At 38.2% G+C, this 24667-nt stretch overlaps 1 long non-coding RNA gene across 1 annotated transcript in view; it reads left to right on the top strand.

The window, feature by feature from the left end:
- LOC122705612 overlaps nt 1–24667 on the top strand; it is a 577195-nt gene that overhangs the window by 254031 nt on the left and 298497 nt on the right. The gene's annotated exons all lie outside the window — the stretch shown is intronic.

Here is a 24667-nt window from a genome sequence, read left to right as displayed (position 1 = left end):
AGGCTACAATCCATGGGGTTGCAAACAGTCAGACATAACTGAGTGACTGAAAAACAATAGCAACATTAAAAATTAACTGTACCTGTCTAAATGGGAAATTAAATGGAATAGAAAAACATTAATGTTTAACTCATATTACCTGCAGGTCCCAGGACTTTCAAAGTTAGGAAATCAACACATATCCTTGGTTGATAAGACCAAAAAAATACCTGGTAGGGCAAAAGGGAAGGGAAGCGCAAGTAAGTTTTCCAAAGTGGCAAATGTAAAATGACTTTATTGTTTGCCCATTTATGAGTAGTTTCATCATTTAAATAAAGAATGTAGCTCCATTTCTTATATTCAATTTTTGACAGCTTTTAATCACTCCTTCTTCTTCCCTCTGCCCCATATCTGGACAAGCATGTAAAAAAGCCTGGTTCTTTCTCCTTTAGCACTGGCGAGAAGTTCAAGCCACAGGTCAGATTCCTCACTTCAGCCCCACCTCCTGATCACCATAAGAGACCCCAAGCCAATAACATTTTCTCTCTCTCTAGCCATTTTCAGACCTGCTTAGGAGCCCTACCACTCTCCCCAGAAAGTCTCATTATGTGAGTACTAAACCTTTTTATAACCTTTTGGTGTGTGTACGAGCACTGATCTCAATATCAAAACTAAATTTGGAGTGGTTGTCCACCCTAATATTACAATGAAAGAAAAGAAAAAAAAAAAAGCAAAAATGTGTTTTTCATTGACCCAACCTTTCTCTTGGGGGAACAAGTGACTAATTCAAAAGTTACTCCAGTGTTATTATTAATATCAGTTCCTCAGTCTATAGTTTGTTTCATCCATCTACCTGCCTTTGAGAAAACTGAATCTTTTACATTTTCTAGACTTTCAGGATCTTCCTCTACTATGTGATAATTTAAAGATGCCCAAAATTCATTCAGTAAATGCATCTGCAGATTTTCCTAGTGTGCTTATGGGAAACAAGTTTGAGACTTGTGGCTTATACACATTGAGATCAGCTGTTAATAGAAACTCTTCTATAAATTCTTACCTAACAGGAGATTTTATCCCATTATAGATGTGCACAAGCTCTTTAACTCTGAAAGCTATATAGGAAGCCATTTAGAGCAACAGCTTTGAAGTACACCTGGCTTTTTAAAATACTTTATCACAAGTTGTGTAAACTTAAATCCTTCCCTTATCCCTTTTATCTTGAGTTTCCTCATTTAAAAAATTGATGTTTAGTTCATGTCTTATAAAAATAGCATACATATTATTTTTTAATGTTTCTAAGTAATACTAAAGTTAACATAGCAACAACAGAATTCAAACACAACTGACCCCCTAATTATTTTAAATCAATCCCCTACATTAATAGCCTAAGAAGAGATATGACCAGTATTAGGTATAAAATCTATTTAGCTTTATCTCCCTTGTCCTATACAAGATGTTTGGCATTCAAAAAAAAAGTTATGAGACATACAGAAAAGTTAGCAAAAACAAAATAATTAGCAGAACCAAAGTCAGAGAAGATTCAGATGTAGGAGCCATCAAAGAGATATTTAATAATGTCAAAGATTAACGTGTTAAGGAATCCAGTAGAAAAGGTAAATAATATGTCTGAATAGATGGGGAATTTCAGAAGAGAGAAACTACAGAAAGAATCAAAAGGAAATACTAAAAAACGCAGTATCAGAGACATGAATAGCTTTTTTGACATATATATCAACGAACTTCCTACAGGAAAGAAAATAATAAACTTGAGCACAGATTAGTAGATACTACCCCAAGTGAAGCACAAAGGGATAAAAAGAGTGAAAAACAGAATATCCTAAGAACTGTGGAACAATATCACATGGTCAATATATTGGAATTCCAGAAGGCGTAAAGGAAAAGAATAGAGCAGAAGAAATGTTTGACTATATAATAGCTTGGAGTTTCATGAAAATAATGAAATAATAAAAAATTACAAGTTCAGGAAACATAGAGAAACCTAAGCAGGCTAAATAAACACACACACACGCACACACACACACACACACACACACAGATACACACCTCTAGATCCATTATATTCAAACTGCTGAAAAAAGAAATATAAAGATAAAATTACTAAAGCCGCCAGAGAAGAAGACATATTTGAGACAGAGTAGCAGAGACAAGAGACAAAGCAGGTTTCAGAAACAAGTAAGTCCGAGATAATGAAAAAAGTCTGAGATAATGCAATAAGTCAGGGCTTCCATGATAGCTCAGTTGGCAAAGAATCCGCGTGTAATGCAGGAGACCCTGGTTCGATTCCTGGGTTGAGAAGATCCCCTTGAGAAGGGAAATTCTACCCACTCCAATATTCTTGGGCTTCCCTTGTGGCTTAGCTGGTAAAGAATCCACCTGCAATGTGGAGACCTGGATTATATCCCTGGGTTGGGAAGATCCCCTGGAGAAGGGAAAGCCTACCCACTTCAGTATTCTGGCCTATTCTGGCCAGGAGAATTCCGTGGACTGTATAGTCGTTGAGGTCGCAAAGAATTGGACATGATGAGCAACTTTCACTTTCACTTTCAATGAAATATCTGCAATATACTGAAGATAACCATGTTTGAGGTTTAGACTGAATTGAAGATTTAACTTAGAGATAAAATTCTATGCCTAATTTTCAGCTGATCCTACCAGTTAGTGCCTCAGAAGGGATCTTATCTCTTCTAGAGTCAGAGTAATGTTGCTAACTATTCAGTAGTTCCTAAGCTTGCTGTAGGGCAAGTGGAGTTCTGTGTCTTCCTAGTCTGCCCTCAGCTTTATGCAGGACAAATAAATGTGCCTTAGTCTCAGTGTAAGGGGGTTGTTGCTCATTTTGGTAGCCAAATTTCAGCTTTCATCTGTGGTCATTCTTCTGTGGGAGCATTTCCTGCCCTGTTCATGGATCTATCTCTGATTGTATTAGATTTGAAATCTGGACTCATGGGAGTTTCCAGCCCCACTTGCAGAAATAGTTTTTATAGTCTGTATTCCCCCATAGCAAAAATGAGTTTTACTTGTGTATTGGGTGTGAGAGTATTTACTGATCTCAGTAGAGACTTACAACTTTTGAGAAAGAAGCCCAAGTAAGAAGCGGGGCTTCATGCCTTTCTTACAGCTGCAGGCATCTCCTCCTATAGCGCTAATAGGGTTCTCTTCAGAATACTTCCTATAATATTTTTTTCTAATGAGTATCCAGTGGAGGGCCAAGGAAATAAGCCTATGAATGTTTGCAGAATCCCCTTGTACCTGCATCTCCTTCAGATTCTATATCATCATAAAAGTCGATTGTTGCCTTTTAGCAATTCTTTAACATTTTAGTAGATTTCTTCTTGCTCGTTTTTATGGTAGACATGCAGTGGCAAATGATCTCTGCCCACTAGATGCCATTAACATACCCTCCCCCAGTTGTGATGATCAAAAATGCCTCAGTACAGTTCAGTCGCTCAGTAATGTCCGACTCTTTGTGACCCCATGAACCACAGCATGCCAGGCCTCCCTGTCCATCACCAACTCCTGGAGTCCACTCAAACCCATGTCCATCGAGTCGATGATGCCATCCAACCATTTCATCCTCTGTCATCCCCTTCTCCTCCTGCCGTCAATCTTTCCCAGCATCAGGGTCCTTCCCAATGAGTCAGCTCTTCACATCAGGTGGCCAAAGTATTGGAGTTTCAACTTCAACATCAGTCCTTCCAATGAACACCCAGGACTGATCTTCTTTAGGGTGGACTGGTTGGATCTTCTTACTGCCCAAGGGACTCTCAGGAGTCTTCTCCAACACCACAGTTCAAAAGCATCAATTATTCGGTGCTCAGCTTTCTTTAGAGTCCAACTCTCACATCCATACATCACCACTGGAAAAACCATAGTCTTGACTAGACGGACCTTTGTTGGCAAAGTAATGTCTCTGCTTTTTAATATGCTGTCTAGGTTGGTCATAATTTTCCTTTCAAGGAGTAAGCGTCCTTTAATTTCATGGCTGTAATCACCATCTGCAGTGATTTTAGAGCCCAGAAAAATAAAGTCAGCCACTGTTTCCATTGTTTCCCCATCTACCTGCCATGAAGTGATGGGACCAGATACCCTGATCTTAGTTTTCAGAATGTTGAGCTTTAAGCCAACTTTTCACTCTCCTCTTTCACTTTCATCAAGAGGCCATTTAGTTCTTCTTCACTTTCTGCCATAAGGGTGGTGTCATCTGCATAACTGAGGTTATTGATATTTCTCCCGGCAGTCTTGATTCCAGATTGTGCTTCTTCCAGCCCAGTGTTTCTGGGCTGGAAGTTAAATAAGCAGGGTGACAATATACAGCCTTGACGTACTCCTTTTCCTATTTGGAACCAGTCTGATGTTCCATGTCCAGCTCTAACTGTTGCTTCCTGACCTGCATACAGGTTTCTCAAGAGGCAGGTCAGGTGGTCTGGTATGCCCATGTCTTTCAGAATTTTCCAGAGTTTATTGTGATCCACACAGTCAAAGGCTTTGGCATAATCAATAAAGCAGAAATAGATGCTTTTCTGGGACTCTCTCTTGCTTTTTCGATGATCCAGCAGATGTTGGCAATTTGATCTCTGATTCCTCTGCCTTTTCTAAAACCAGCTTGAACATCTGGAAGTTCACAGTTCATGTACTGCTGAAGCCTGGCTTGGAGAATTGTAAGCATTAGTTTACTAGCATGTGAGATGAGTGCAATTGTGAGGTAGTTTGAGCATTCTTTTGCATTGCCTTTCTTTAGGACTGGAATGAAAACTGACCTTTTCCAGTCCTGTGGCCACTGCTGAGTTTCCCAAATTTGCTGGCATATTGAGTGCAGCACTTTCACAGCATCATCTTTCAGGATTTTAAATAGCTCAACTGGAATTCCATCACTTCCACTAGCTTTGTTTGTAGAGATGCTTCCTATGGCCCACCCACTTCACATTCCAGGATGTCTGGCTCTAGGTGAGTGATCACACCATCGTGATTATCTGGGTCATGAAGATCTTTTTTGTACAGTTCTTCTGTGTATTCTTGCCACCTCTTCTTAATATCTTCTGCTTCTTTTAGGTCCCTACTCTACCATTTCTGTCTTTTATTGAGCCCATCTTTGCATGAAATGTTCCCTTGGTATCTCTAATTTTCTTGAAGAGATCTCTAGTCTTCCCCATTCTGTTGTTTTCCTCTATTTCTTTGCATTGATTGCTGAAGAAGGTTTTCTTATCTCTCCTTGCTATTCTTTGTAACTCTGAATTCAAATGAGAATATCTTTCCTTTTCTCCTTTACTTTTCGCTTCCTGTCTTTTCATGACACTGCAAAATGTCTCCTTAGGAGAAATCACTGGTTGAAGACTGCTGCTCTAGACAAGTATGAATAAGATGATATTTCTCCTCTTCACTTGTTCACAGCATATCAACAACATGAACCAATACTTGAACTATTTTGAGAGGAGTCAAGACTTCCTTAATCCAAATCTATGTCTAAAATGTCACTTTTGATCAATTATTTTTTTTTTCTTCAGGACCTCATAGCTTCTCTGTCTTCAGGAGATTGTTGATTATATACCAAGATCCCTGACAATCATTGTCAGATATGTCATGTGCCAGTTATACCATAACAGTATATGGGAGCCAGGATAGAAAGTCATCCATACGGAAAATATTTTTCTTCACTTATTTTGACAAATACTGTTAACTGCATATAATTTATCAGCCATGGTATTGGGCACTAGGAATACAGTTTTGAAAGTGGAGGCATGGCAATTGCCCTCAATGAGTTTATTGTCTTATAAGGGAGAGAAGTATGGCAAATATAGTAGAAAGTAATTTCATAATGTTTGTAAATAGAGTTGAATCATATATACTCTCTTGAATGCAGGGAGTACAAAGTCTAGACTGAAGCTGAGCTGGGATGTGTGAAACTGATCTTGCCTATCGTAGCATAGCATTTTGTCATGTAGAGTGTAATTCTTGTGCCTAAAAATACATATTTCCATTTGCATGGCACCTACATACAAGATAATTACTTTATTTAAGGCATGTTAGAAGAAACATGTTTCAAACTTGAAAGAACCTTGTCTCACTGGACTTGAGCATGAAATATTTACCTCCAATATTATACTTTTTGAAGGAATTTCAAAGCATAAGTTTCCTCATAAAGCTGATGCTGTAAACCCCACAGAATATGTATAATTATTTTTCAGTACTATAATACAAAGAAAAGCATAAAGTTTCACAAAATAATATGAGAGAACATAATCCAATCAAGGAGCTTCTAAGTGTTAGAAAAGATGATACCTTCCTAAAGAAATTCTCCATAGGTGGAAACTTGCTCCGTAAGTAGGACTACTTCAGGCAGAATAAGATGAGGCTAGATGTGGAGAAGGAAGCAGGGAATTGGGAGGGAAGAACAGCACAAATGAAGTTTGTGAGAGTGGAAAGGATGAAACATGTATGTTGGAGAAGCAGAGAAAAATGCAGTTCTGTGTGGCAGAAATACAGTAGGAAGATGACAGTGACTAGAGATAGATGTTAGTGTTGATTAGGGCTTTGAGTATCTTATAAATAAGTTGAAATTTCATTTTAGAAGCAATTGGAAGCATTAATAAACTTTATCAAGGCATTGCTGAGTTCAGATTTATATTTGGTTGGCCGAAAATTTCATTCAGGTTTTTCCATAAGCTGTTATAGAAAAACTTAGAGGAACTTTTTAGCCAATCCAATATTTGCATTTTATCTAGTGAAAGATGATGGTGACTTAGAGGAGAATAGCATAAGTAGATGTCAGGAAAAGTTTTAAATTGACAGAATGTGAGTTTATGTTATAGGTTACCTGATTGTGTTTTCTTACTCACCCCCAAGTTAATACATTGAGATCATAGCCACCAGTTGGATGGTATTTGGAAATGGGGCCTTTGGGAGGTCATTTGGTCAGCAGGATAGAAACTGATGATAGGATTAACACCCTTTTAAGAAGAGACATGAGAGAGAGCTTGCTTCTCTTCTCCATTTTGCTCTCTAAAGAAGGAGAAAATGGCCATCTGTAAACCAGAAAGAAAACTCTCACCAGACAAAAATGCGCTAGTGACTTGATCTTGGCCTTCCAATCTCCATAAGTGTGAGAAGGAATAAAGAAAAAAAAGTTCATTTTGTAAGCCATGTCAAAGCTATTATGGGTAACACTGAAAAAACAAATTAAGTTCAGTGTTGGGACATTAAAAAATTAGGATGCCAAAGTGACATTCAAGTGAAAATGTCAAAGAGCAAGTATATATATAAATCAGGAGTTTAGAAGAGATGGCTGGCCTAGTGATAATAATTAGGGAATTGTCAAGTTACAGATATGTTTTAAAGCTATGAAAGATGGATTTAATCACCTCTAAAAAAATATAACAAGAAAATAGAAGATGACCTGTGACTGAGACCTGAGGAACCCCAGGGCCGATAGAGGAGGGATCCACACAAGTTGTTACCAGTGTACACAAGTTTGAGTTCCATATGTGCATGGCACATCCCAATTACAGTCAAATAAATACCTAGAATTTGCACCTCATAAATGCCAGGCAATGTGTTGCAGCTGATCATGAGTCATAATAAAACAGCCCAAGTTAGATTTTCTAGTAGAGAAAGTAGAACCCTGCACTTTTAGAGAAGAGTCATTGCAGGACTGGAAGGTAATACTAATGCCAAGTTTAAGACTTTACAATATGGAATGAAGACTATCAAAAATGAAAATACAATACAATGCATATGCAACTTGCAAGTGTCACATTCTCATTTTTAAATTTAATTTCCATAAATAGGAAAAATTAGGGCAGCTTAATTTTCTCAAGTTACCATATGTCTAATTTCTTAAATTCAAACTGTAGCTTTCCTATAGTCATCAATATTTCTATAGGCATAGTTGTATTTCCACTAATGTTCCCCATTCTTCAGGAATCTCTAGGAAATGCATAAATTATTTTAAATTCTATGAATTCAGAACAGCTTCAAAGTCACTAGGAAAATGACAAATATAGTAAGTATATTTCTGCCAAGTGATTTGGCCTTGATTTCTATGAAAGCATATGCAAATACGCAGACTACAGACAGAGAAGAATATTTTAGGCCAAACCATTTCTGAACTAGAATCAATTCCATTATTCTCAAGCTTATTGTGCAATTTATGGATTATCTAGCCCTGTTCCATTTCTCTTTTGTTTATGATCCTCAGATTTTGCCAATTTTTATGCTGCTTATAATTCTTCCAGAGGGTGATCCAGGAAAAAGAAAAAAATAAAAGAGAAAGAAATCTGAATGAAAACATGGCTACTTGTGGAGAATTCACTTAGGAAAAAAATCTTTAGAAGGGTAGAAGGGTGAAATATTTGGTAAAATTAAATTGAGAGATTATATGTGTATTTAAAGTGTGTATGTCCCTAATTATTTAGAAAAGTAGGTTTAAATGATTTTTAGCTGTTTGCTGAGCTCCTTTTACATTTTAATCTTTCTTTAATGTTGTTTCCCTAAATGCAAACTTATAAAAAGCTTAAAAATCAAAATAAATGTAATCATAGCTCCTGTGTTAAAGCAAAAGATGGATCCTGAATCTACACTCCTTTGAATAGCTCCCTACATAAACATACACAAACATACACAAATGTAGACACATTAACAGAGGTATTCATTCACATACATGCACGCATAGACTAATTCATGCATGCATATAAAATCAAGTTACTCAACAAACTAGGTTTGCCTTTTGGTGGGAATCGAGCCAAAAGACACAACTAAGCCAAAGATCATAGAAGAAAGGAATGATTACTTGTAGCAGTGAAGAGAACACCAGGGATCTTTCCCAAAGCAGTATCTCCCTGCACTACAAAATTGGCAAGATTTAAGTGAAGTGTATGTGCATATTCATGGAGGGGCTTAGGTGATTTAGTTGATTGAAGTCAAGAGGTTCAAGAAAGGTCAACAACATCACCCCTTAGGTTCTAGTTGAGACCTTCAGGCTAATCTTTACCACTGAAAGAGAAATTGTGGTCTTTCGGTTCAGTTCACTTCAGTCGTTCAGCCATGTCAGACTCCTTACAACCCCATGGACTGCAGCATGCCAGGCCTTCCTGTCCATCACCAACTCCAGGAGTTTACTCAAACTCATGTCCACCAAGTCAGTGATGCCAACCAACCATCTCATCCTCTGTTGTCCCCTTCTCCTCCCGCCTTCAATCTTTCCAGGCATCAGGGTCTGTCCAATGAGTCAGTTCCTCACATCAGGTGGTCAAAGTACTGCAGATTCAGCTTCAGCATCAGCCCTTCCAATGAATATTCAGGACTGATTTCCTTTAGGATGGATTAGTTGGATCTCCTTGCTGTCCAAGGGCTAACACCACAGTTCAAAGGTATCAATTCTTTGGTGCTCAACTTTCTTTGTAGTCCAACTCTCACATCCATACATGACTACTAGAAAAACTATAGCTTTGACAAGATGGAACTTGGTTGGCGAAGTAATGGCTCTGCCTTTTAATAAGCTATCTAGGTTAGTCATAGCTTTGCTTCCAAGGAGCAAGCATCTTTTAATTTCATGGCTGCAGTTACCATCTACAGTGGTTTTGGAGCCCCCCCAAAAAAGTCTCTCACTGTTTCCATTGTTTCCCCATCTATTTACCAGGAAGGGATGGGACCCAATGCCATGATCTTCATTTTTGAATGCTGAGTTTTAAACCAACTTTTTCACTCTCCTCTTTCACTTTCATAAAGAGGCTCTTTAGTTCTTCGCTTTCTGCCATAAGTGTGGTGTCATCTGCATACCTGAGGTTATTGATATTTCTCCCGACAATCTAGATTCCAGCTTGTGCTTCTTCCAGCCCAGTGTTTCTCATGATGTACTCTGCATATAAGTCAAATAAGCAGGGTGACAATATACAGACTTGATGTACTCCTTTCCCAATTTGGAGCCAGTCTGCTGTACCATGTCCAGTTCTAACTGTTGCTTCTGACCTGCATACAGATTTCTCAGGAGGCAGGTCAGATGGTCTGGTACTCCCATCTCTTGAAGAATCTTCCACAGTTGGTTGTGATCCACACAGTCAAAGGCTTTGGCATAGTCAATAAAGCAGAAATAGATGTTTTTCTGGAACTCTCTTGCTTTTTTGATGATCCAATGGATGTTGGCAATTTGATCTCTGGTTCCTCTGCCTTTTCTAAGTTCAGTTTGAACATCTGGAAGTTCAAGTTTCATGTACTGTTGGAGCCTGACTTGGAGAAATTTGCACCTTACTTTGCTAGTATGTGAGATGAGTGCAACTGTGCAGTAGTTTGAGCATTCTTTGAGATTGCCTTTCTTTGGGACTGGAATGAAATCTGACCTTTTCCAGTCCTGTGGCCACTGCTGAGTTTTCCAAATTTGCTGGCAAATTGCATGCAGCACTTTCAAAGCATCATCTTTCAGGATTTGAAATAGCTCAACTGGAATTCCATCACCTCCACTAGCTTTGTTCATAGTGATGCTTCCTAAGGCCCATTTGACTTCACATTCCAGGATGTCTGGATCTAGGTGAGTGATTGCACCATCAAATTATGTGGGTCGTGAAGATATTTTTGTACAGTTCTTCTGTATATTCTTGCCACCTCTTCTTAATATCTTCTGCTTCTGTTAGGTCCATACCATTCCTGTCCTTTATTGTGCCCATCTTTGCATGAAAAGTTCCCTTGGTATCTCTCATTTTCTTGAAGAGATCGCTAGCCTTTCCCATTCTATTATTTTCCTCTATTTCTTTGCACAGGTCACTGAGGAAGGCTTTCTTATCTCTCCTCGCTATTCTTTGGAACTCAGAACTCAAATGGGTATATCTTTCCTTTTCTCCTTTGTTTTTCACTTTTCTTCTTTTCTCAGCTATTTGTAAGGCCTCTTCAGACAGCCATTTTGCATTTTTGCATTTCTTTTTCTTGGGGATGATCTTGATCATTGCTTCCTGTACAATGTCATGAACCTCCATCCATAGTTCTTCAGATCTCTATCAGATCAAATCCCTTGAATCTATTTGTCAGTTCCACTGTATAGTCATAAGAGATTTGATTTAGGTCATACCTGAATGGTCTGGTGGTTTTCCCTACTTTTCTTCAATTTCAGTCTGAATTTGGCAGTCAGGAGTTCATGATCTGAGCCACAGTCAGCTCCTGATCTTGTTTTTGCTGACTCTATACAGCTTCTCCATCTTTGGCTGCAAAGAATATAATCAATCTGATTTTGGTCATCTGGTGATGTCCATGTGTAGAGTCTTCTCTTGTGTTGTTGGAAGGGGGTGTTTACTTGACCAGTATGTTCTCTTGGAAAAACTCTATTAGCCTTTGACCTGCTTCGTTCTGTACTCCAAGGCCAAATTTGCCTGTTATTCCAGGTATTTCTTGACTTCCCACTTTTGAATTCCCATACCCTATAATGAAAAGGACATCTTTTTTGGGTGTTAGTTCAAGAAGGTATTGTAGGTCTTCATAGAACCATTCAACTTCAGCTTCTTCAGCATTACTGGTCGGGGCTTAGACTTGGATTACTGTGATATTGAATGGTTTGCCTTGGAAACGAACAGAGATCATTCTGTGGTCTTTACAACCCATATATTATCTCTCCTATTGTTACTTCTCTTGCCTGATAACAGTCCTTTGTTCCTACATTTTTTTGTTCCCTTAAGATCATTAATCACAGAGAACTGTTCAAGGGCAAGCACTGTGGTGGCCGAGCTTAGATCACAAAATGGCTTAGGCCAAAAATAGTTTCTTTGATATAAAAAAAAGCCATGACCAGGTCTCTTTTCCTGGGACCGCCTATCTTATCTGCTTACAGTCAAGTGCCTGTATGGTCAGTCACTCAGTCCTGTCTCTTTGCAACCCAATGGATTGTAGCCTGCCAGGCTCCTTTGTCCATGGAATTTTCCAGGCAAGAATACTGGAGTGGTTGCCATTCCCTATTCCAGGGGATCATCCCAACCCAGGGATTAAACCCACATCTCTTGAATCTCCTGCATTGCCAGGCAGATTCTTTACCACTGTGCCACCTGGAAGCCTATAAACAGAAACAGACATAATATAAACATAGATATGTATACATACACACACCAGCCCCTAAGATAGTCCTCTGGATATCTCTGCAGAACTCTAGGTCTGGATGCAGTTTGAAAGTTACTACTGTAAATCACAAAGATTATGTCATGAAACAGAAATTCTTTAATTTTTTAAAGCATTTTAGCAAATCACATGATATGAATATACACGAAAAGAATGTGTCATTATCACCTAAAGTAGAAGATGAGTAGTATGTAATGCTTAGAGAAATACTTATTTATAATTGTCACACAAATAAATGAACAGAAAAGATTACTGTTTATACAAATGACTAGTATTAGCATTTCATTATATTATTTGATTGCATACATTAGGATAGATATCTACAAGAAAGTAAGAAATGGCCAAAGGCAGAAATGTTCCACTTCTGAAGAATGAGGATCGTTAACATATCTGAACCTCAGTTCAGTTCAGTTCAGTCGCTCAGTCGTGTCCGACTCTTTGCAACCCCATGAATTGCAGCACAACAGGCCTCCCTGTCCATCACCAACTCCCGAAGTTTACTCAAACTCATGCCCATCGAGTTGGTGATGCCATACAACCATCTCATCCTCTGTCGTCCCCTTCTCCTCCTGCCCCCAATCCCTCCCAGCATCAGGGTCTTTTCCAATGAGTCAACTCTTCACATGAGGTGGTCAAAGTATTGGAGTTTCAGCTTCAGCATCAGTCCTTCCAATGAACACCCAGGATTGACCTCCTTCAGGATGGACTGGTTGGATCTCCTTGCAGTCCAAGGGACTCTCAAGAGTCTTCTCCACCACCACAGTTCAAAAGCATCAATTTTTCGGTGCTCAGCTTTCTTCACAGTCCAACTCTTAATCCATACATGACCACTGGAAAAACCATAGCCTGGACTATATGGACCTTTGTTGGCAAAGTAATGTCTCTGCTTTTTATTTATTTATTTTTTTGTCTCTGCTTTGTAATATGCTATCTAGGTTGGTCATAACTTTCCTTCCAAGGAGTAAGTGTCTTTTAATTTCATGGCTGCAATTACCATCTGCAGTGATTTTGGAGCCCCCAAAAATAAAGACTGACCATTTATCTGGACCTGGACATTCCTAATTATCAGTAGCAGATAGGCTTAAGTTCAAGGTCTTGAAGTAACACTCTTACTCCTCACTGCTAAATCCAAGAATATGCTTTGGTAGAATAGCAATGTGACATAAATTAAGCCTTGGTGAGCTTATCAACTGGCTCACTCCCTGTGGGGCCAAAGTACTTCATTTAACTATGTTTAGGCAGATTTTCAAGCACTAACTTGAGCTTGTAAATGGCTGACAAACTTTTTATATCACCCAAGATGACTTGGCTGCAAGTAAGAAAATACCCAAATCAAAGTAACTGTTAAAAAATAAAGATATAATTAAAAATCTAGAATATGAGAGTTTTAATATTTATCATGATGATAAGTGTGTAGCTCCACCTTAAGTCTTTTCATTCATCCCCCACCTTCACCTGGGATTGTTGCCCAAATCGGAAGCAATATGGTTCCATATCTCTAGAAAGCTATCAATCCTCATGAAGGAAAGAATAGGAAGTCTAAGACCCCTGTGTGCATGCTACGTTGCTTTAGTTGTGTCCTACTCTGTGTGACCCTATGGACTGTTGGCCACCTGTGTAGGCCCTTCTGTCCATGGGTTTCTCCACTGGAATGGGTTGCCATGTCCTTCTCCAGGGGATCTTTTCAACCCAGTTATCAAACCTATGTCTGTTACATCTCCTGCATTGGCACGCAGGTTTTTTTTTAACCGCTAGTGCCACCTGGGAAGCCTACAGTAGGAGTCTAACACCATTCAAACTATCCTTCTCTTATGACCCCCGTACTCTACCTTCAAAAGTAGGCATTAGAACCTTTCTGGATATAAATTTCCAGAATAAGACTGGTATTGTTACATCCCCATCCTCAACTCAATTCCCCTGAGCTGTTTTAATTTATCTTTCTGTGGTTTACTAAATTATAAATTTTCCATCATCTTAGTAATTTTCAGAATGCTATTATTTCTACTTTCACTGACCTCTTTCTTATTGATCTAAGCCCTTTATTTATTTTGCATTACTGTTTTCTATTTTGTATGGCATTCTGAAAAGGAGGAGGGGAAAAAAATGTGTGGGGTCAATTTGCTAAATTTAACTGCAGGGAAACTCCAATACTTTGGCCACCTCATGCAAAGAGTTAACTCATTGGAGAAGACCCTGATGCTGGGAGGGATTGGGGGCAGGAGGAGAAGGGACGACAGAGGATGAGATGGCTGGATGGCATCACCCACTCGATGGACATGAGTTTGAGTAAACTCCGGGAGTTGGTGATGGACAGGGAGGCCTGGCGTGCTGCGATTCATGGGGTCGCAAAGAGTTGGCCATGACTGAGTGACTGAACTGAACTGAAATGAAAAGCTATTTTGTATTATATAAGTCAAAACAGCACAGAAATTTATAAGTATAATACCTGTAACAAAAAACAGCAAATAAATGCTAATATTATTCTAACTTGCTTAGACTTCACTGCTATCAACTTTGACAGTACTGCTTCTGATGTTTGTTGAGAACAAGCAGTGATTTATGTTAGGCTACTAAGGTAAAATAAGTTATTGTTCATTAACTGGCAAAACTAAAGGATAAGACAGGCTGACAAAACAATTTTGTCCTGATAAATTGTTGTGTACTTATTTGCAAGGCTGGCATAAATAATCCCACTTCTTCAAGGTGCAAACAACAGATAGCAGGAGACCATTAGATGTCAAGGCAGCAAAGGACCTATGGAGCAGTGCAGCATCCTCAGGTTTATTGCTTGAGGATCATTAATTTATGTTTTCTAGTGTGTGGGTTCATTTCTAAGAAAAGTGAAAAGCCTATTTACAATTGTTTTCAATGATAAAATAGTCATTGCTGAAAATAACAGGTCTAGTTGTCTTTGTGCTATAATTGGGGGCCGGGGGGAAAGCCCTACATTCATAATATTAATGTATTTTTCTCTGAATTATAACATGAAAGGCTGTGATCATTTTGAGAAGATATTTGTTCTGTCATCACTATTTTTTTTGGTTGACCCTAATTTTAAAATGGATTATTTTAGATGGCAAATATGTCATTGATTGTTGAGCCCAATATTTTAGAATTTTTAGTTAAGTAACTATTTCTGCCATATTCAGAAAGGTGTACTTGTATGCAGTAAGACATTAAAATATTCAAATATAAGAATACTGTAATTGTGGTTGAGTATGTTAATACCAAGCATTAGTGGAAACTAAGAATTAGTGGTTTCCCCATATGTTAATAAGCTGTCTGTGACAGAGTAATATGGGAACATGAACATTATCATTAATTTGAAAATAAATATAGAATCTATTGCAGATTCAATTCAAAGAAAACTTGACTCAAAACTGAATATTAAAAAAAAAATATTCTTAGTTTAATTTTGTTGTAAAATAATTCAAGCACTCTGAACAGATTATTGATGAACACATTTTAGATAAAAATACAGTTTCCGTTTTATTTCTCAATCCTTTGATGCAAAAAAGAAATATCTGGGTGAATATCAAATACAGAGCATTGGATGTTTTACCCTCTGTGTTTCATATTGAGATTTCTGGGCTGTGTCTTGGTTCTATTGGAGGGCTGAACTCTATTCTAGTACTCTATGATTAACTCTTTATACTATGCTCTACATAGCCTAATTTTTTCCCACAATTTCCAAGTGTCCCCTGATAGGTTCCATTCAAGTCATGTAACCATTCTTTGTTCTTTTAGCAGTTGGTGTCTGCTTCTCTGCCAAACACAGTAAATTCAGGTTGTTTCAAAGTTCAACCAATAATATACCCTAAAAAAAAAAATGATTGAAGATATCCAACAATGACTACCTAATTTAGACACTTTCCGTATAAGTGAACTTGCTTTCTTCATAAGGCACTATTACTTAATGTCTTGATGTTTTCAAAATCCCAACTGCAGATTAATACTGAAAGAAAAAGTACAATATCAGAAGCAAGTTGTTATTGTATAATTTTTGTTGTTGTTTAGTTGCTCAGTCACATCCAACTTTTTGCAACCCCATGGACTGCCACATATCAGGCTTCCCTGTCCTTCACCATCTCACAGAGCTTGCTAAAACTCATGTTCATTGAGTTAGAGATACCATCCAACCATTTTGTCCTCTGTCATCCCCTTCTTCTCCTGCATTCAATCTTTCTCAGCATCAGGGTCTTTAATGTGTCAGCTCTTTGCATCAGGTGGACAAAGTATTGGAGCTTCAGCTTCAGCATCAGTCCTTCCAATGAATATTCAGGATTGATTTCCTCTAGGATTGACTGGTTTGATCTCCTTGCTGTCCAAGAGACTCTCAAGAGTCTTCTCCAACTCTACAGTTCAAAAGAATCAATCCTTTGGCACTCAGTCTTTAGATCATTTTAATGGACTAAAAATACTTACTTACTTTTTGTTCAACTAATAATCTATTTTGTGACTTTTAGGAAATTATTTCATGAATCCAGATCTTGAATTACCCCTATAAAATCACCTGAAAAAAAAATTTTAAGAAATTATATGGGATTTTATCAGTTTTTGTCTGATAAAATCACAGAGAAAAAGAAGTTGACGTTTTATCAGGTTTATTGGATATCTAATCAGATTTCATTTACTTTGCCAGTTCTAGGTAAATGTTAAATTCTGTATTTACATTAATCCAAAGGAATATGTGTGATTTGTTGTTAAAAAACATGAATACACAAGAAAAATGAGGACATTTCTAGAGACACATAACAAAAGAATCTACTCTCACAAGCTAACAAATTATTAGCTAAAACAACTCAGACTCCTCACATTCATAAAATGTGAATGATTTGTACTCATTCATTTCAAAGCTTTTTTCTTTGAACAGAGAATTAACTTTATTTTTCAATGTACATTCATCATTAAATCCTTCTTTCAGTTTAAATATATTTATATATGAATATAACAAGGAGGTTTAGTGCTGAAAAATCATTCTGGGGGAAAGCAAGATGAAATCTGTTCATTATTAATCATTTGTCAAAACTGTTTAGTTTATGTTTAATCATCCAAGAATAGATCAACTTTTTAGCATGACATAAATCTGCAATAAAAATTATAGTACTCTACATTGCTTACTGATTTTTACAGGGAGAATAATGCTTATAAATCATGTGTTTAGGTTATAAAAATTTTGGTAGAACAAAGTGTGCTTTTAAATTCTGATTTCCTACACAAATTTAAAACACAACTCGCTCTCAAATTCTGATTATTACATTTCACTTGCTCCTTTTCCAAAATATAATCCCCAATCCTATTGGTAGTGTGACTGAGGAGACTCACACAGGCTCTACTAACGTAATGAATATCTATTGACCTGCTATTGTATTCAGAGTATTGGAATTGACTAAAGAATGGAGGTAGTGAGGAAACCAAATTTAATATGACATTATCATTGGCCTCTATTTTCATATGGTGAGAGAAATGGGATTTTTGAAATTTAAAATTTTATTAAATTTGGTGTAAAAACAAACATCTTTAAGTGCTCCTTTTATGCATAAAAACATTCCTTTGATAGTAAAGGAAAAAACCTCTTAATTATGCACTTTTGAATTTATACATATACAGATAATATATCTTGGATAATAAAGCCTACACTGTTTACATTGTTTGCTAGTAGGCTGAGAAATACCTGCTTTTTATTAGGTTTCACCTTTGTTCTATTTGACTATATTTTGTTTTGACATGTACTGCTTTCTAAATATGCTTTACTTAGGAATAATTTACTTACAGTGAAACGCAATCAAGTAAAATGTGTGGATGGAGCTGAATTTTGACAAATAACATACAACCTTGTAAACACCACCTCATTCCTCATTCAAGGGATTACTAACACTATAGATTTTTTTTGCCTCTTTTAGAACTTCATATGAATAGAATGGGCTTCCCTGGTAGCTCAGCTGGTAAGAATCCAGCTGCAATGCAGGAGACCCCGGTTTGATTCCTGGGTTGGGAAGATTTCCTCGAAAGGGATAGGCTAATCACACCAGTATTCTTGGGCTACCCTGGTGGCTTAGATGGTTAAGAATCCACCTGCAATGCAGGAGACCTGGGTTCAATCCTTGGGTTGGAAATATCCCCTGGAGAAGGACATGGCAACCCACTCCAGTATTCTTGCCTGGCTAATCCACATGGACAGAGGAGCCTGGCAGGCTACAGGCCACGGACTCACAATAAGTTGGACACGACTAAGCAATTAAGCACACACACACATAAATAGAATATGATATGTACTTTACTGCTTTTGTCTTCATTCACTCTGCATAATGGTTTTGGAGATTCATCAATTTTGTTACATATATCAGTAGTGTATCTTTTTAATGCTAAATTGGATTCCATTGAATAAATATACCCCAATTGGTTCATTCATTTACCTGTTGATGAGTGGTGTGATACTTATGGACAAGTTTATACAAGCAAGTATAGGTCTTGGGGCAGTCATGTTTTTATTTCTCTTAGTGAAATACATAGAAGGATGATTGTTTGATAAGTGTATTTTAATATCCTAAGGCATTGGAAAACTACTTTTCAGAGCAACCATATCACTTTTCATTTCCATCAGAAATGCATAAAATTCCCATTTGCTCCATATCTTCCCCAATCCTTGGTACAGTCACCTTTTTTTTTTAATTTTTAAAAGTTATCTTCAATTCGAGTATAATTGCTTTAAAATATTATGTTGGTTTCTGCCATACAACATGAATGAGCCGTAGCATACATATGTCCCCTCCCTCTTGATCGCCCCTCCCCTCCATCCCCCTACCCTCCCCTCCACCCCCCATTCCACCCCTCTAGTTTGTCTCAGCACACCAGACTGAGCTCTCTGCATTATACAACAGTGTCCCACCAGCTAGCTATTTTACCCGTGTTCAATCTTTTTAATGTTAGCTTACAATTGGGTGTGTAGTGATATTTATTACGGGGTTTTACTTTGCACTTTCCTGATGACTAAATATCTTGAGCATTGTTTTTTGCCCATTTGGGACATCTAATTATTGTGTTACAAGAGGTTTTTATATATTTTGATAATAAGCCATTTACATTATCAGATAGTGTAGTATATTCTGCCATTATTTGACTTGCTTTTGGATTTTTCAGTATTGCTTTTGAAGAGGATTTATTAATGAAGTCCAACTTACAGCTTTTTGTTCTTTTTTCCTTATTTTGGTCCTAAGAAATCTTGGCTTACACATAGTTCACAGTGACCATGATTTCTTTGTAAAACTAGCTTTCCTCTAGAATATCACAGTTTTGGGTCTTTATTTAAGCCTATGATACATTCTGAGTTTATTTTTCATATTTTATTTGGTAGGGGGCTGACATTTATTTATTTTTCTATAAATGTACCCAGTTGTTCTCACAAAATACATAGAAAACTCAGCCTTCCCAAATTACCTTGGCACCTTTATTAAATTAATTTATCACTTATATGGGTCTTTTTTGTTTTATTTAGATTCTGTTGTTACACTGATTTTTATGTCTAGGCTTATGCTGATTAGAGATGCTATTTAATTTTTTATCATTACAGTATGTCTTCAAGTAAAATAGAATAAGCTCTCCAATTGGAGTCCTATTATCAACCATACACAAAAACTGCCTCAAAATGGATGATAGATTTTAATTTATAAGCTAAAACTATATAAATCTCTTAGAAGAAAGCAGAAATAACTCTTTATGAGCTTGAGTAAGGCAAATGATTTTTTTAGATGTGATGCCAAAAACAAAAGAAATTTTTAAAAAGATTAAAAAAAAAAACTAAATTAGACTTCATCAAAATCACACAATTTTGTGCTGCAAAAGACACTATAGCAATGAAAAGAAATGAAACCTACAGATTAGAAGAAAATATTTGCAAATATTATTTGTTAAAGAACTCATATTTAGAATACAAAAAGAACTATTATAATCCAACAACAAAAAATAAATAAATAAGAAATAGAGCCATCCAAGTATATTTGACAAAAGAGCAAAGGCAATCCAATGGGAAAAAAATGATCCTAAAATCCTGGACACTCCTATAACCAAAAAAAATGAGTCTACAACTGACATTATACCATTCATCCAAATGAATTCATTGAATCATAAAAGGCAGACTATAAAATTTCTAGAAGTTAATATAAAAGAAAATATAGGTTAATTGGTGTTGCCTTTGAGTTTTATATACAACATCAAAAGTATACTAATCCATAAAAGAAAAATTTGATAAGTTGGACCTTATTAAAATTAAAAGTGTCTGCTCTTCTAAAGAACCTGTTACAAGAATGTAAAGATAGGCAATAGACTGAAAAAGAGATTTTACAAAATACTAATCTGATAATGGACTCTAACCAAATTATGCAAAGAGCTCTCAGAATTCAACCCAATTAAAAATACTGCAGATCTGAACAGATACCTCACCAAAGATGCACAATATTACATGTTACTCAGTTCAGTTCAGTCGCTCAGTCGTGTCTGACTCTTTGTAACCCCATGAATCGCAGCACACCAGGCTTCCCTGTCCATCACCAACTCCTGGTGTTTACTCAAACTCATGTCTATCGAGTCGATGATGCCATCCAGCCATCTCATCCTCTGTCGGCCCCTTCTCCTCCTGCCCCCAGTCCCTCCCAACATCAGGGTCTTTTCCAATGAGTCAGCTCTTTGCATGAGGTGGCCAAAGTACTGGAGTTTCAGCTTCAACATCAGTCCTTCCACTGAACACCTAGGACTGATCTCCTTCAGGATGGACTGGTTGGATCTCCTTGCAGTCCAAGGGACTCTCAAAATCTTCTCCATCACCACAGTTCAAAAGCATCAATTCTTCGGTGCTCAGTTTTCTTCACAGCCCAACTCTCACATCCATACATGACCACTGGAAAAACCATAGCCTTGACCAGATGGACCTTTGTTGGCAAAGTAATGTCTTTGCTTTTTAATTTGCTATCCAGGTTGGTCATAACTTTCCTTCCAAGGAGTATGCATCTTTTAATTTCATGGCTGCAGTCACCATCTGCAGTGATTTTGGAGCCCAAAAAAATAAAGTCTGACACTGTTTCCACTGTCTCCCCATCTATTTCCCATGAGGTGATGGGACCAGATGCCATGATCTTAGTTTTCTGAATGTTGAGTTTTAAGCCAACTTTTTCGCTCTCCTCTTTCACTTTCATCAAGAGGCTTTTTAGTTCCTCTTCCCTTTCTGCCATAAAGGTGGTATCATCTGCATATCTGAGGTTATTGATATTTCTCCTGGCAATCTTGATTCCAGCTTGTGCTTCTTCTAGCCCAGGATTTCTCATGATGTACTCTGCATGTAAGTTAAATAAGCAGGGTGACAACATACAGGCTTGACGTACTCCTTTTCCTATTTGGAACCAGTCTGTTGCTCCATGTCCAGTTCTAACTGTTGCTTCCTGACCCGCATACAGGTTTCTCAAGAGGCAGGTCAGGTGGTCTGGTATTCCCATCTCTTTCAGAATTTTCCACAGTTTATTGTGATCCACACAGTCGAAGGCTTTGGCATAGTCAATAAAGCAGAAATAGACATTTTTCTGGAACTCTCTTGCTTTTTCAATGATCCAGCGAATATTGGCAATTTGATCTCTGGTTCCTCTGCCTTTTCTAAAACCAGCTTGAACATCTGGAAGTTCTCGGTTCAGGTATTGCTGAAGCCTGGCTTGGAGAATTGTAAGCATTAGTTTACTAGCGTGTGAGATGAATGCAATTGTGCGGTAGTTTGAGCATTCTTTGGGAAAATTAGACCTACACAAAAATCTATACATGAATGCTTACACTACCTATAGTCATAATTGCCAAAATTTGAAGCAACTAAAATGTCCTTAAATAGGTGAGTGAAGTGAATATCACTTAGTCATGCCCGACTCTTTGTGACCCCATGGACTATAGCCTACCAGGCTCCTCTGTCCATGGCATTCTCCAGGCCAGAATACTGGAATGGATAGCTGTTCCCTTCTCCAGGGGATCTTCCCAACCCAGGGATCAAATCCAGATCTCCCTCATCACAGGCAGATTCTTTACCATCTGAGCCACTGCAGAAGCCCTTAAATAGGTGAATGTATAAACAAATGTGGTACATCCATTCCGTAGAATATTATACATTAATAAAAATAGATGAGTTGTCAAGACAGAAAAAGACATAGAGAAACCTCAAATGCATATTGAAAAGTGAAAGAAGCAAGTCTAGAAAGGCTATGTACCATATAATTCCAACTATGTAACATTCTGGAAAAGTCAAAACTATAGACGATAAAAAGATAAGTGGTTGCCAAGGGTTTGGGAGGTGGGGGGAAGATGCATACATTGGAGCACAGGGGATTTTTAAGGCAGTGAAACCATTCTGTATGATGCTGTATCAGTATATACATGACATTATGCTTTTGCCAAACCCATGTACTTGTACAACACAGAGTGAATGCAAACTATGGGCTTTTATTAATAATAATGTATCAATTGCAACAAATGTACCATACCAATGCAAGATGTGAACAATAGAGAAAACTGTGAGTAGGTGGGAAAATGAATATTTCAGAACTTCTTGTACTTTCTGTTCAGTTTTTTCCGTAAACCTAAATATGCTTTTACCATAAAATCTATTAATTTAGAAAAAAAGATACAACTTTTATTAAAGAGGCAAAGGTTTTGAAAAGACATGTCTCCAAAGGAGATTTATAAATGGCTAACATGCACATGAAAATATGATTGAAAGAATTTCCAGGGAAATACTATTTACACCAGAGCACAACGTGATGCTGCCTCACACAAATGAGGATGACTATAATAAAGATAGACAATAACAAATATTGGCAAGGATGTGTAGAAATTAAACCCCCTCATTGCTGGTGGGAAAATAAAATGACATGGGCACTTTGAGAAACAGTTTAGCAGTTCCTCAGAATGTTAAAAATAGAGTCCTTATATGGCATGTTCAGTTTCTAAACATATAGCCAAGAAAGATCAAACATATGTCCACATAAGAACATGTACATGGATATTTGAAGTTGCATTATTCTTAATAGACGAAAACTAGAAACAATGCAAATTGCCCATCAACTGATAAATACAGCTCAGCACAGAGGCAACAGGCAAAACCTTCTGTCTCCCAGGCTTTCCCTGAAAGGCTTTCATCTGAATACTTTTAAAGCTGCTGCCTGAGTGTCAGGGTTTTATTAGCTCAGATATAGAAACTGACTACAGTCTTTCCCGGAGACCAGGAAAGCTGGCAAGCACTTTCCCCATGTGCTCTGTCCGTCCAGCTCCAAGTCACCAGTATTTACATAGAAGGAGCTTGTACCAATGTCTGATACCTCAGCTTTTGCCTCTATTGGTGGAGGGACAGGGCTCCCAGATCACTTGCCTGTGATCAATGAGCTTGCATTCACAAGTCTCACTAGACTGTAGCAAAAAAAAAGAAGCAGTTACTACAGAGCATAAGACATATCCCCTTTGTAGCTATATACCTGAGCCCAGCATAGAGAAGGTAGGCAAAACACTCATCTCCCAGTTTCTCCCTGATAGGGGCTTAACTGCATACACTCCCTGCTTGAATCCAGCTTCTAATCAGCCTGTGTCTGTATGCTGACTGTGATCCTCTCAATTGGGACACACTGGTCTTACAAGCCATCAACTACTGGGAGCTATTAAAGACAAATAAAACAGCTTGGAAAATCGCAACAATTTGAGACAACCAGGAGCTCAGGCCAGGTTGATTGATGAGGTTCGTCTACAAAGACTCTCTGTCATGGAGAGACGGCAATTTTGTCTAGTGAGCAGACACAAACACAGTAAAGGGAAATGAAGAAACAGAGGAATATATTTCAAAAAAGATATAAATACCCAAAAACAGATCTTAAAGAAGTGGAGAGGGGGAGGAGCCAAGATGGCGGAGGAGTAGGACGGGGAGACCACTTTCTCTCCTACAAATTCATCAAAAGAATAACTGAATGCAGAGCAAACCTCACAAAACAACTTCTGATCGCTAGCTGAGGTCATCAGGCGCCCAGAAAAGCAGACCATTGTCTTCGAAAGGAGGTAGGACAAAATATAAAAGATAAAAAGTGAGACAAAAGAGCTAAGGACGGAGACCCGTCCCGGGAAGGGAGTCTTAGGCGGCCTTGCTTGGGCTAGGGTCCGGGCCTGAGTGCCCTGAGGACAATCGGAGGGAGCTTCTGTGAGGTGCCAACTTGAACTGTGGGAGACCAAAAGAGAGAAAATTAACCGGCCGGAACACACCGCCGGCTGTTCGCAGAACAAAGGGACGGAGAAAGTCCCAAGAAGAGGTCGCAGGCTGCGGACCCGCCCAGCCCCGCCGGAGGCAGGAGGCAGGGGGGAGGGGAAGGTCGCGGGGAGACACAGGGCGCAGGCACCCGACCGGCGCGGGCGGGGACTGGGGCTGGGGACGCGGAGGGCGGAAGGCGCGCGCACCCGACTGGCGCCAGCGGAAACTGAGACTGGGTCCGCGGAAGGGAGTGAGTGTGCCACACCTGGGGATAGTGCGCCCATCAAGCCCCTCGCTGCCTGGACCGCTCTGACGGGGAAGGCACAGAGAGCA

Source organism: Cervus elaphus, chromosome 12 (genome assembly GCF_910594005.1).
Source record: "Cervus elaphus chromosome 12, mCerEla1.1, whole genome shotgun sequence".
NCBI classification, from domain to species: domain Eukaryota; kingdom Metazoa; phylum Chordata; class Mammalia; order Artiodactyla; family Cervidae; genus Cervus; species Cervus elaphus.
Note: the sequence above shows the minus strand (reverse complement) of the source record. Positions and strands in the feature narration are given on the sequence as shown.